Source organism: Oncorhynchus clarkii, chromosome 26, assembly GCF_045791955.1.
Source record: "Oncorhynchus clarkii lewisi isolate Uvic-CL-2024 chromosome 26, UVic_Ocla_1.0, whole genome shotgun sequence".
NCBI classification, from domain to species: domain Eukaryota; kingdom Metazoa; phylum Chordata; class Actinopteri; order Salmoniformes; family Salmonidae; genus Oncorhynchus; species Oncorhynchus clarkii.
The window spans coordinates 23040198-23055311 of NC_092172.1; the positions used below are offsets into that span (position 1 = coordinate 23040198).

Here is a 15114-nt window from a genome sequence, read left to right on the forward strand (position 1 = left end):
ACTGTCGAGTGTAGAGAGTAGAGGTCGACCGATTAAGATTTTTCAACGCCGATACCAATTATTGGAGGACCAAAAAAGCCGATACCGATTAATCGGACGATTTTTTTAATGTATTTGTAATAATGACAATTACAACAATACTGAATGAACACTTATTTTAACTTAATATAATACATCAATAAAAATCTATTTAGCCTCAAATAAATAATGAAACATGTTCAATTTGGTTTAAATAATGCAAAAACAAAGTGTTGGAGAAGAAAGTAATAGTGCAATGTGCCATGTAAAAAAGCTAACGTTTAAGTTCCTTGTTCAGAACATGAGAACATATGAAAGTTGGTGGTTCCTTTTAACATGAGACTTCAATATTCCCAGGTAAGAGGATTTAGGTTGTAGTTAATATAGTATTTATAGGACTATTTCGCTCTATACCATTTGTATTTCATATACCTTTGACTATTGGATGTTCTTATAGGCACTTTAGTATTGCCAGTGTAACAGTATAGCTTCCGTCCCTCTCTTCGCCCCTACCTGGGCTCGAACCAGGAACACATCGACAACAGCCACCCTCGAAGCATCGTTACCCATCGCTCCACAAAATCCGCGGCCCATGCAGAGCAAGGGGAACAACCACTCCAAGTCTCAAAGCGAGTGACATTTGAAACTCTATTAGCGCGCACCCCGCTAACTAGCTAGCCATTTCACATCGGTTACACCAGCCAGTTGATAGGCTTAAAGTAATAAACAGCTCAATGCTTGAAGCACAGTGACGAGCTGCTGGCAAAACGCACGAAAGTGCCGTTTGAATGAATGCTTACGAGCCTGCTGGTGCCTACCATCGCTCAGTCAGACTGCTCTATCAAATCATAGACTTAATTATAAGATAATAACACACATAAATACGAGCTGTTGGTCATTAATATGGTCGAATCCAGAAACTATCATCTCGAAAACAAAACGTTTATTATTTCAGTGAAATATGGAACCGTTCCGCATTTTATCTAATGGATGGCATCTATAAGTCTAAATATTCCTGTTACATTGCACAAGCCTTCAATGTTATGTCATAATTACGTAAAATTCTGGCAAATTAGTTCGCAATGAGCTAGGCGGCCTAAACTGTTGCATATACCCTGACTCTGTGTGCAATGAACGCAAGAGAAGTGACACAATTTCACCTGGTTAATATTGCCTGTGAAACTGGATTTATTTTAGCTAAATATGCCGGTTTAAAAATATATACTTCTGTGTATTGATTTTAAGAAAGGCATTGGTGTTTATGGTTAGGTACAGCCGTGCAACGATTGTGCTTTTTTCGCAAATGCGCTTTTGTTGAATCATCCCCCTGTGTTGCATCGATTATATGCAACGCAGGACACGCTAGATAAACTAGTAATACCATCAACCATGTGTAGTTAACTAGTGAATATTATTGATTGATTGTTTTTTATAAAGATAAGTTTAATGCTAGCTAGCAACTTAACTTGGCTTGTACTGCATTCGCGTAACAGGCAGGCTCCACGTGGAGTGCAATGAGAGGCAGGTGGTTAGCGCGTTGGACTAGTTAACTGTAAGGTTGCAAGATTGAATCCTGGCCTGTTGAGGAGTGACTGACTCCATCCTAGCAGGTGGGGTGCTCTCATCTTATCTACGAACATAGACAGGGCTCCAACTCCCCTAGCTCCACAATGAGATAGGGTGCAGGCCAGGCAGCAGGCTGTTAGCCAGCCTGCCGGCTTAGTGGAGTCTGCCACTAGCACAGTCAGTGTAGTGAGCTCAGCTATCCCCATTGAGACCGTGTCGGTGCCTCGACCAAGGTTGGGCAAAACTAAACATGGCAGTGTTCGCCTTAGCAATCTCACTGGAATAAAGACCTCCTCCATTCCTGCCATTATTGAAAGAGATTGTGATACATCTCAAAATAGGGCTACTTAATGTTAGATCCCTCACTTCCAAGGCAGTTATAGTCAATGAACTAATCACTGATCATAATCTTGATGTGATTGGCCTGACTGAAACATGGCTTAAGCCTGATGAATTCACTGTGTTAAATGAGGCCTCCCCTCCTGGTTGCACTAGTGACCATATCTCCCGCGCATCCCGCAAAGGCAAAGGTGTTGCTAACATTTACAATAGCACATTTCAATTGACAAAAAAAGTTATATTTTGAGCTTATAGTCATGAAATCTATGCAGCCTACTCAATCACTTTTTATAGCTACTGTTTACAGGCCTCATGGGCCATATACAGCATATCTCACTGAGTTCCCTGAATTCCTATAGGACCTTGTAGTCATGGCTGATAATATTCTAATTTTTGGTGACTTTAATATTCACATGGACTCACTCCAAAAGGCTTTCAGAGCCATCATCGACTCAGTGGGTTTTGTCCAAAATGTCTCCGGACCTACTCACTGCCACAGTCATACTCTGGACCTAGTTTTGTCCCGTGGAATAAATGTTGTGGATCTTAATGTTATCCCTCATAATCCTGGACTATCAGACCACCATTCTATTACATTTGCAACAAATAATCTGCTCAGACCCCCAACCAAGGATCATCAAAAGTCGTGCTGTAAATTCTCGGACAACCCAAAGAATCCTAGATGCCCTTCCAGACTCCACCTACCCAAGGACGTCAGAGTACAAAACTCAGTTAACCACCTAACCAAGGAACTCAATTTAACCTTGTGCAATACCCTAGATGCAGTCGCAACCCTAAAAACTAAAAACATTTGTCATAAGAAACTAGCTCCCTGGTATACAGAAAATACCGAGCACTGAAGCAAGCTTCCAGAAAATTGGAACAGAAATGGCGCTCCACCAAACTGGAAGTCTTCCGACTAGCTTGGAAAGATAGTACCGTGCAGTATCGAAGAGCCCTCACTGCTGCTCCATCATCCTATTTTTCCAACTTAATTGAGGAAAATAAGAACAATCCCAAAAATTGTTTTGATACTGTCGCAAAGCTAACTAAAAAGCAGCATTCCCCAAGAGAGGATGGCTTTCACTTAAGCAGTGATAAATTCATGAAATTCTTTGAGGAAAATATAATATAAATAGACATTTCGGACTCTTCTTTAAATCTGCGTATTCCTCTAAAGCTCAGTTGTCCTGCACAACTCTACCAGGACCTAGGATCAAGGGAGACAATCCCATTTTTTTGTATTTTATCTCGACACATTAATGGAAATAATCATGGCCTCTAAACCTTCAAGCTGCATACTGGACCCTATTCCAACTAAACTACTGAGAGAGCTGCTTACTGTGCTTGGCCCTCCTATGTTGAACATAATAAACGGCTCTCTAGCCACCGGGTGTGTACTAAACTCACTAAAAGTGGCAGTAATAAAGCCTCTCTTGAAAAAGCCAAACCTTGACCCAGAAAATATAAAAAACTATTGGCCTATATCAAGTCTCCCATTCCTCTCAACATTTTAAGAAAAAGCTGTTGAAGACAAACAATGTATACAAAACATTTCAGTCTGGTTTCAGACCCCATCATAGCACTGAGACTGCACTTGTGAAGGTGGTAAATTACCTTTTAATGGCATCAGACCGAGGCACTGCATCTGTCCTCGTGCTCCTAGACCTTAGTGCTGCTTTTGATACCATCGATTCACTGCTGTGCGGATGACACACAGCTGTACATTTCGATGAAACATGGTGAAGCCCCAAAATTGCTCTCCCTGGAAGGCTGTGTTTCAGACATAAGGAAGTGGATGGCGGCAAATGTTCTACTTTTAAACTCGGACAAAGCAGAGATGCTTGTTCTAGACCCCAAGAAACAAAGAGATATTCTGTTGAATCGGATTGTTGTACAGTCGTCTCAAATAAACCTTGGCGTTACTCTGGACCCCGATCTCTCTTTTGATGAACATATCTAGACTATTTCAAGGACCGCTTTTTTCCATCTACGTAACATTGCAAAAATCAGATACTTTCTGTCCAAAAATGATGCAGAAAAATGTATCCATTCTTTTGTCACTTTTAGGTTAGACTACTGCAATGCTCTACTTTCTGGCTAAAGCACTAAATAAACTTCAGTTAGTGCTAAACACGGCTCCTAGAATCTTGACAAGAACCAAATAATTTGATCATATTACTCCAGTGCTAGCCTCTACACTGGCTTCCGGTTAAGGCAAGGGCTGATTTCAAGGTTTTACTGCTAACCTACAAAGCATTACATGGGCTTGCTTCTACCTACCTTTCTGATTTGGTCCTGCCGTACATACCTACACGTATGCTACGGTGTCGTGGCAGAATCAGAATTCTTTAGGTAACATTTATAAATAAGATGTTTTCTTAATATTTAAGAGCATGCTTATGTGGGAAAGTTACTTGGGGCCCAGAGAGGGGAGAGGTCGGGTTAGTCTTATCTGTGAATGTGTCTGTAAACTATTCCTAAACCAGGTGAAGGGATGGTGGGATTAATGGGGAACCAGTTAGGTGGGTCCACAATGTCTGTGTGCCAGTCACGTCTCTCTGTAAGCTTGTCCAGGAGGGGGTGTATTTGATATATGCCATTGGGTGAGGTAATGTTTTTGGTTCTAAGTGGTAACAAGAACGAGATAAGAGCTTTCCTTTAGGAGACCAAATAATAAAAAATTGACTTTATGATAACTCTGACTTATGTGTGGTTTGCTCTCTCATGATTTGGTAATACAGGAAATTTCCACAACAACGGTCACAAGACACAGGCCTCCTTACTGTCCCTATAATTTCTAAGCAAACAGCTGGAGGCAGGGCTTTCTCCTATAGAGCTCCATTTTTATGGAATGATCTGCCTATCCATGTGAGAGGCGCAAACACGGTCTCAACATTGAAGTCTTTATTGAAGACTCATCTCTTCAGTAGGTCCTATGATTGAGTGTAGTCTGGCCCAGGAGTGTGAAGGGGAACGGAAAGGCACTGGAGTAACGAACCACCCTCAATGTCTCTGTCTGGCCGGTTCCCCTCTCTCCACTGGGATTCTCTGCCTCTAACCCGATTACTGGGGCTGAGTCACTGGCTTACTGTTGCTCTTCATTGCCATCCCTAGGAGGGGAGCATCACTTGAGTGGATTGAGTCACTGACGTGATCTTCCTGTCCGGGTTGGCGCCCCCCTTTGGGTTGTGCCATGGCGGATATCTCTGTGGGCTATACTCAGCCTTGTCTCGGGATGGTAAGTTGGTGGTTGAAGATATCCCTCTAGTGGTGTGGGGGCTGTGCTTTGGCAAAGTCGGTGGGGTTATATCCTGCCTGTTTGGCCATGTCCGGGGGTATCGTTGGACGAGGGTCACAGTGTCTCCCGACCCCTCCTGTCTCAGCCTCCAGCATTTATGCTGCAGTAGTTTGTGTTTCTGGGGCCTAGGGTCAGTCTGGAGTATTTCTCCTGTCTTATCTGGTGTCCTGTGTGAATTTAAGTATGCTCACTCTAATTCTCTCTTTCTTTCTTTCTCTTGGAGGACCTGGCATGATGACTCCTTGTTGTCCCCAGTCCACCTGGCCGTGCTGCTGCTCCAGTTTCAACTGTTCTGCCTGCGGCTCTGGAATCCTGACCTGTTCACCGGACGTGCTACCTGTCCCAGACCTGCTGTTTTCAACTCCCCAGAGACAGCAGGAGCGGTAGAGATATTCTGAATGATCGGCTATGAAAAGCGAACTGATATTTACTCCTGAGGTGCGGACCTGTTGCACCCTTGACAACCACTGTGATTATTATTATTTGATCCTGCTGGTCATCTATGAACATTTTGGCCATGTTCTGTTATAATCTCCACTCGGCACAGCCAGAAGAGGACTGGCCACTCCTCATAGCCTGGTTCCTCTCTAGGTTTCTTCCTAGGTTTTGGCCTTTCTGGGAGTTTTTCCTAGCCATCGTGCTTCTACACCTGCATTGCTTGCTGTTTGGGGTTTTCGGCTGGGTTTCTGTACAGAACTTTGTGACATCAGCTGATCTAAGAAGGACTTTATAAATACATTTGATTGATTGAGTGGTCGATCACTCTCTGCATCATCACTGTGAATGGGGATTGTGGAAAATGGCTGTCTGTGAATGAGCATTCAAATAAACAAATGGTAAAATGGTTGAACATAGCAAATAATATTGATGACATTTGTCAAAAGTATGTCTGAGAAAATCACTATAGTTTTGTAGAAATTACCCATTGATTATTTTCTGAGAAAATCACTGCATAGCTGTTTCTCCACTACCTAGCCGTCTCTCTCTTTTACTTCAGTGGTTTGTAAAATAATTGAGTCATCCAGACATCTTTTTAAAACACCTACAGAGTTGTTCTCTTCCAGTGAACAAAACACAATGAGCATAAACCAGTTAAGATATAACTTGTTTATCAAGGTAATTTGCTTATAGATCAGTCTATGTAAAGTCTATTCACTTCCCGACTGTTTTGGCTCACAGCTACGGTTTCCAGCTTGAATTGAAGACTCTCGGGTATCGGGTTACATATCCACATCCACTGGAGGCTGGGAAGTCCCGCCTAAACTTTAATTTGCTGGTCGGACTGTCGGTACATTTTTGGTGGAAGGATAGGTCGCACCCTCATATGCAGCAGAGTTGGAAAACTAAGAACCTTCCATATAGATAGCAACTAGTTGTTCTACGATAAACAAATGGTTTTATAAATGATATATTAGACAGTCATAATTCATACTTCATTACAGCTACTTCATTACAGCAGGAGAACATTTATAGGAGACGAAAGCTGAGATCTTAAATTCGTAGTCACTAACCAACTCTTTGAGATGTACAGGAGGGGAGGAAAGAATGAATCAAGGCAGTACTGCAAGAAATAAGGATAATTTTCCAACCCACTAGTTATATGATTAATTATTACAGTAAAAAGGCAGCTGAACTCTTACAGGATGTAATTTATGAAGTTTATAGTAAATATACAGTACAAGTCAAAAGTTTGGAAACCTACTCATTCAAGAGTCATGTAGTAATCATGTAGTAACCACAAAATTGTTACACAAATCAAAATATATTTTAGATTTTAGATTCTTGAAAGTAGCCACCCTTTGCCTTGATGACAGCTTTGCACACTCTTGGCATTCTCTCAACCAGCTTCATGAAGTAGTCACCTGCAATGAATTTCAATTAACAGGTGTGCCTTGTTAAAAGTTCATTTGTGGAATTTCTTTCTTTCTTAATGCTTTTGAGCCAATCAGTTGTGTTGTAACAAGGTAGGGTTGGTATACAGTGAAAGAACCGACGCTGGAGTCGAGAAGCAGGTATGGGGAGTAGAACATTTAAATGAGGAACTGACAAAGAACAAGACAGGAACAGCGTCAGCACACGGGTACACAATTACAATCAACAATCAATGCAGCAGCAGGTAACAGAGATGGGGAACTGACAAATATAAGGGAGGTAATAAAACCGGTGATTGAGTCCCAGTGAGTCCAATAATACGCTGATGCGAGTGACGGGGAAAGGCAGGTGCGTGTACTGATGGTGGCAGGAGTGCATAATGCTGGGGAGTGTGGCATCATCGAGCTCCAGGAAGGGGGAGCAGGCACAGGCGTTACAGTACCCACCCCCCCACCACAAGCCTGATGGGCCGGCCGAAGAACGGGCGCTGGACAAGCCAGCTGGGTATGAAATCCCGACAGAGTAGGTGAACGGATGATCTCCGCAAGTGCGATTCCCACCGTGAGGTGTAATAGTGCTTTGCTTGTGACAGTGTCTGATTTATTTAGAATTTAAGGCACACTTAACCAGCATGGCTAGTTAAGGAGAGTGATGGAGTGCTGCATCTGATGACCTGGCCTCCACAATCACCCGACCTCAACCCAATTGAGATGGTTTGGGATGAGTTGGACCGCAGAGTGAAGGAGAGAATGCCAAGAGTGTGCAAAGCTGTCATCAAGGCAATGGGTGGCTACTTTGAAAAATATTTTTTGATTTGTTTAACACTTGTTTGGTTACTACATGGTTCCACATGTGTTATTTCATAGTTTTGATGTCTTCACTATTATTTTACAATGTAGAAAATAGTCAAAATAAAGAATAAGTAGGAGTGAGTTGGTGTCCAAACTTTTGACTGGGACTGTATATGTTTTACATCCCTCAAAAATATCTCTCTACATTTTGGAAAGGAAACAATTTGCCAACTTTTGTGTCTTATTTGGGACAGAAGACTAAGGTTGTCGGCAAAGTCTGGGTGAGCGACCATAAAACTCTAGTCTTGTCACCTCTAACTGTTTCAGACATGATCCACTCCATTGCCATAAGGAAGAACAGGGGGGCAGGGGTTGACCAGGGGGTTAAATGTCACTAGGTATGTTTTTTTATTTGATCCTGTCACAGAGACAGAGCTTTCCCTGTCAGGACATGCTTTTTGTGTGGCTGTCAAACAGAAGGTGGGGAACAAGTTATCTACACAGATTCTGTGACAAAATGTTACTTTACTGCCTTTCCATTCATTTTCTTTTTCTACTATAAAGAATGTTATGTAAAAATGATTGATGTAGTGCACAAATGCCCAATTACAGAGCGGCCTACAGTACAATTATCTACATTGCACTTGCATCCAATTACAGCAGCTGTGGTCATTGTTATGCTCCCAGTGTAATGGGGCATGGCTTTGGAAACAATATATGACGGAAGAAAGAAAACGGCAAGCATCACATTTTTTGATTAGACCACAAATCATTTGGAATAGAATCGGTTTTGATAACAGTTTGTGTAGATTCTTACCAACGTATTCAGCTCATCTGGATGAGGTGGTTCATGGTGGTTTTGTGAAGAGTAACTTTGCCTGAAGACTTGTGTTAGCTCCCAGAGTGTATGGCTAGGCTTTAGCTCAGCGGGATAACAGTCTTGTGACATGCGAGACAGCCGGGTTTGAACCTATTGGTTGACATTGGTGCCATGCCTCAGATCGGTCTTTGCAAGAAGATCTTCAAAAGTGGGTAAAGTTGAATAAAGATGGTTTGGTAAGACATGCTTGTGCATTGCCTGAGAGTTGAGGACTTGTGATACATCCCGAGCTAATGACTACGATTCAGCTCAGTGAGCTAACACAGTCTTGTGGTGTGCAGGAAACCCGGGTTCGAACTCAGTCGGTCACATGTACATAACCATAAGTATTCAGTAACCACAAAGTTTAGCCATACTGTACTTTCAATATCTTTTTTTTTTTCTTTCTGTGCCTTTACAACCATATGCCTATTTATTTTGGGTTCGAAGGGAAATTGTTCTCAGCGTCTCTTAACAGTGGATGCACCATAACCATTGCATTTTTTAAGAAAGCGAAAGGAAAACATTGCAGTCAAGTTGTCTGTGGCTTATGACTTCTGCCTTTTGTCACATTGCATCAACAAAAAGGGCTTTTTGGTGGCCAACAGATGGAAAATGACAATGGGAAATGTCTTCCGTTCCGCACAGAAACATTAAACTTGCCGATCGATAGTGACGTCGGAGGTGGGGTGTGTGCGTGCATGTGAGAGAAGAGGTGATCAATGGCATTTCCCTCTCCCATCTCCCATCTAAAGCACAGCAGCAGATGGGGAGGAGGTGTGGGCTAGTGGGATGAGTCACACGCATAATGAACTCGCCTGTTGTGCCATTCAATACAAAAAAAAGAAAAACAACAAAAATACAAACTGCAAAGTCTGCTGGCCTTTAACCAACATGTTAAATAAGACAACATATTATAGGAACTGTGAAATGACACACACAAACACGATCATACACAATCTACACATGCCTTCTTTAGTTGTATTATTTGTATATTGTTGTATTTAACATTTGTGTGACTGTTCTCGTCGTGTTTTGGTTTGTTTTTGTGTGGACCCCAGGAAGAATAGTTGCTGCTTCGGCAAAAGCTAATGGGGATCCGAATAAACCAAACGTTTCAAAACCAAAAGGGTAAGTATATGCTACTAAAATTCAAACTAGTTACTAGCCTAAACAAAAATTCACAAAATCTACAGCACAACGCCAGAGTCATGTCTTAAGTGTAAAACTAACACTATAAACTGTGGTTCGAGCCCTGAATGCTGATTGATATACCACGGCTGTTAGCCAAACAGTATACCACGGGTATGACACTGGTATTGGTATTTCACTGCTCTAATTACATTGGTAACCAGTTTATAATAGCAGTAAGGCACCTCAGGGATTTGTGGTACAGTGCCTTGCGAAGGTATTCGGCCGCCTTGAACTTTGCGACCTTTTGCCACATTTCAGGCTTCAAACATAAAGATATAAAACTGTATTTTTTGTGAAGAATCAACAACAAGTGGGACACAATCATGAAGTGGAACGACATTTATTGGATATTTCAAACTTTTTTAACAAATCAAAAACTGAAAAATTGGGCGTGCAAAATTATTCAGCCCCCTTAAGTTAATACTTTGTAGCGCCACCTTTTGCTGCGATTACAGCTGTAAGTCGCTTGGGGTATGTCTCTATCAGTTTTGCACATCGAGAGACTGAAATTTTTTCCCATTCCTCCTTGCAAAACAGCTCGAGCTCAGTGAGGTTGGATGGAGAGCATTTGTGAACAGCAGTTTTCAGTTCTTTCCACAGATTCTCGATTGGATTCAGGTCTGGACTTTGACTTGGCCATTCTAACACCTGGATATGTTTATTTTTGAACCATTCCATTGTAGATTTTGCTTTATGTTTTGGATCATTGTCTTGTTGGAAGACAAATCTCCGTCCCAGTCTCAGGTCTTTTGCAGACTCCATCAGGTTTTCTTCCAGAATGGTCTTGTATTTGGCTCCATCCATCTTCCCATCAATTTTAACCATCTTCCCTGTCCCTGCTGAAGAAAAGCAGGCCCAAACCATGATGCTGCCACCACCATGTTTGACAGTGGGGATGGTGTGTTCAGGGTGATGAGCTGTGTTGCTTTTACGCCAAACATAACGTTTTGCATTGTTGCCAAAAAGTTCAATTTTGGTTTCATCTGACCAGAGCACCTTCTTCCACGTTTGGTGTGTCTCCAAGGTGGCTTGTGGCAAACTTTAACTGACACTTTTTATGGATATCTTTAAGAAATGGCTTTCTTCTTGCCACTCTTCCATAAAGGCCAGATTTGTGCAATATACGACTGATTGTTGTCCTATGGACAGAGTCTCCCACCTCAGCTGTAGATCTCTGGAGTTCATCCAGAGTGATCATGGGCCTCTTGGCTGCATCTCTGATCAGTCTTCTCCTTGTATGAGCTGAAAGTTTAGAGGGACGGCCAGGTCTTGGTAGATTTGCAGTGGTCTGATACTCCTTCCATTTCAATATTATCGCTTGCACAGTGCTCCTTGGGATGTTTAAAGCTTGGGAAATCTTTTTGTATCCAAATCCGGCTTTAAACTTCTTCACAACAGTATCTCGGACCTGCCTGGTGTGTTCCTTGTTCTTCATGATGCTCTCTGCGCTTTTGACGGACCTCTGAGACTATCACAGTGCAGGTGCATTTATACAGAGACTTGATTACACACAGGTGGATTGTATTTACCATCATTAGTCATTTAGGTCAACATTGGATCATTCAGAGATCCTCACTGAACTTCTGGAGAGAGTTTGCTGCACTGAAAGTAAAGGGGCTGAATAATTTTGCACGCCGAATATTTCAGTTTTTGAAATGTTAAAAAAGTTTGAAATATCCAATAAATGTTGTTCCACTTCATGATTGTGTCCCACTTGTTGTTGATTCTTCACAAAAAAATACAGTTTTATATCTTTATGTTTGAAGCCTGAAATGTGGCAAAAGGTCGCAAAGTTCAAGGGGGCCGAATACTTTCGCAAGGCACTGTATATGGACAATATACCACAGCTAAGTGCTGTATCCAGGCACTCTGCGTTGCGTCGTGCTTAACAACAGCTCTTGGCTGTGGTATATTGGTCAAATACCACACCCCCTCAGGCCTTATTGCTTAAATGACACAGGGAATGCTCTAAAATCCAAAAGTTATGGGCGGAGTTAGAAAGTTGGCTGTCAGAAGTATTACAATGTAAATGTACTTTTAATCTGTTTGTCTGCATATGTCAAGACATGGCATTTGAGGGTGCAGTAAGATACCCAATGGGTTGGGCAATACTTTCATCAATCATCTTGAAAAAACATGTACTTAAAAACTGAAATCAGCAAATCCTGCATCATTAACACAATGGAAAGGTCAAATGCTCTATTATCTACATTTTGTAAGTGTGTGGGCGACGGAGAGTAACAAAATGGTGCCGTTTGAGGCCATGTGGCGGAGAGTGATACGGGCGCGTGAGCAGGTGGGTCTGGGCAGGGTGATGTTGTGGATGTTTGTGTGAGTTTGTATGTTGTCGTTTGTAAATTGATGTTTTGTATTGTTAAAAATAAAATCGTACAAAAAAAAAAATTAAAACTAGTCTTCTATTGGGGCAAGCAGGGGATCCAATCTCATCAACTCTACCTCAGCTCAAGCCTCCTAAATCTTTAGAACTGTGGCCATAGAAGCAACAATGCTGATCCTGCCTAGGTGATGTGGATTGCTAAAGTAGTAAGTCGAATGAGATAATAAACAGTGTAGGCTTACTAGGCTATGTGGCAGTATTGGAATCAGAGGTAGATAAGGAGGAATCCACCTATGAGCATCAACTAATTTTTTTTTTTGAATTCCTTCTAATACAGTACTAACCTGAAGCTAGTAAACCTGTTAATGTAATCACAGCACAACCCACTCCAGTCTAGACAATCCTCATGATGTCTCCTAGCCCAGTCTATGATAACAAGGACTGCCTCTGGGCATGAACAGATAATCTATTACATTTTTAATCCATGCTTTAGATGTATGATGGGAAGATCACCACCACCATGACTGCTCATTGAGGATTAGGCGTGTGAACACATGGGACCTTTCAAGCTTCAGGCACCAAATACACCCCACAGTCCAATTTTGGACTGGTAAAACGTTTTTTCAGTGTACATTACATCGACTAAAACCAGATATACACTACGTAGAAAATAAAATTGGCCTATATATTTTTTAATAAGATCATCTTTGAGAACTATCGACCACCAACAACAAAAAAGGCACAGTCAAGGAGAATCAAAAATGTATACATTCAGGAGTATTTTTATAATGGCAGGATTTGGTTATGTTTGAGTTTCTCAGATAGCATAAGCCATGCCAAAATGTGTAGAATTTCAAAAAATTTGCTTAAAAAAAAGCAACATTTTGTCTCTGTGGCCAGGAGAAGTGCCGCAAAAAAATCTGGTCGGCGGCGCACCAATGGCCACGCCCACTGTCACCCCCCACATACCTAAGCCCCACTTTGATCCAGAAAAAAAACCCTGCCTATGTGTTAAACCTCATGTGACAAATGGAAATATATTCTACTACGGGAAGGAGCACGCAATGCAACAAGTCTACCAGATCCAGCAGTGTCATTGGAGGGTATTTTCATTTGTTTACCCACAACTCTCCTCCTGTGATGTATTTTTAGAGCACGACGTCTGTTTTGAAAAAGAAAAAGAGAAAAAGCCTCAAATAAGAATGCCTTGTGTAACATCTACAGAGGCCATCATTTTATGTGATCCTTCCCCTTTAAACAACCTGCCATCTCGGCAACCAGACGGACCAAACAACTCCCTGAAGGATTTGGCTATAATGGGCTTGGCATTTGCAATGACGATTGACACTGAAGTTGGATCAAATCATTCGCATACATATAGAGGGGTGTCTGTAGTGCTCTAGCCAAGTCTGCCTGGACCAAGACATCCTGGATCAGGCAGGAGGGGAAAGATATAAAGAAGCTGATTAAACTGCATGATCATTACACAGCTGCACCTAGTGATGGGGCCCATAAAAGGCCACTCTAAAATGTGCAGTTTTGTCACACAACACAATGCCACAGATGTCTCAAGTTTTGAGGGAGCGTGCAATTGGCATGCTGACTGCAGGAATGTCTACCAGAGCTGTTGCCAGATAATTTTATGTTCTTTTCTCTACCATAAGCTGCTTTCAATGTCGTTTTAGGGAAATTGGCAGTCTGTCCAACCGGCCTCACAAACACACACCACGTGCGTGGCATAGTGTGAGTGAGCGGATTGCTGATGTCAACGTTGTGAACAGAGTTCCCTATGGTGGTGGTGGGGTTATAGTATAGGCAAGCATAATCTACAGACAACACAATTGCATTTTATTGATGGCAATTTGAATGCACAGAGATACCGTGACAAGATCCTGAGGCCCATTGTCATGCCATTCATTCAGCATGATAATGCACAACCCCATGTTGCAAGGATCTGACACAATTCCGCAAAGCTGAAAATGTCCCAATTCTTCCATGGCCTGCATACTCACCAGACATGTCCCCCTTTGAGCATGTTTGGGATGCACTGGATCGACATGTACGACAACGTGTTCCAGTTCCCGCCAATATCCAGCAACTTTGCACAGCCATTGAAGAGGAGTGGGACACCGTTCCACAGGCCTGATCAACTCTATGCGAAGGAGACGTGTCAAACTGCATGAGGCAAATGGTGGTCACATCAGATACTGACTGGTTTTCTGATCCATGCCCCTACCTTTTTTAAAGGTATCTGTGACCAACAGATGCATATCTGTATTCCTAGTCATGTGAAATCCATAGATAAAGACCTAATGACTGATTTCCTTATATGAACTGCAACTCAGTAACATTTTTGAAATTGTTGTGAGTTTATATTTTTGTTCAGTATACTTTAAAATGACTAAAACCAAATCAAAATGTGTAGAAATGATAATGGACCTACATTTATACAGTTTCTTGACTGTCCAGCTCACTAATAATCACCGAAATTAAAGCTGCACAGTCGAAGAGTATAGAAATGTTCAAATACTATGCAAGTTTTGACGGCGAGGAAATATAACCAATATTCAGTGCGGCACCCCCAAAGACCCCGGTTAAAGATTGAAGACGGCCACTGAGACAAAATTAGTTTGACACCCCTGTCTTAGATGAACATATGTTAATGATGAGGTTGTAATCTGATTTGACAAGGCAGGAGGAAAGGTAAAGCAATCATAACAGGCATCTTGAACCTTAGTCTTGTGAATGATCATCAATATACAGTTGCATGCATGTCCACTAATTAAGGGATGTAATATTTGCCTTTTCCAGCAGAGGGAACAGGAGAGTCAGGAGC

The 15114-nt window shown here is 41.9% G+C and overlaps 1 protein-coding gene across 3 annotated transcripts in view; it reads right to left on the reverse strand.

The window, feature by feature from the left end:
• LOC139384883 (12S rRNA N(4)-cytidine methyltransferase METTL15-like) overlaps positions 1-15114 on the reverse strand; it is a 58912-nt gene that overhangs the window by 23034 nt on the left and 20764 nt on the right. The window lies entirely within an intron of this gene.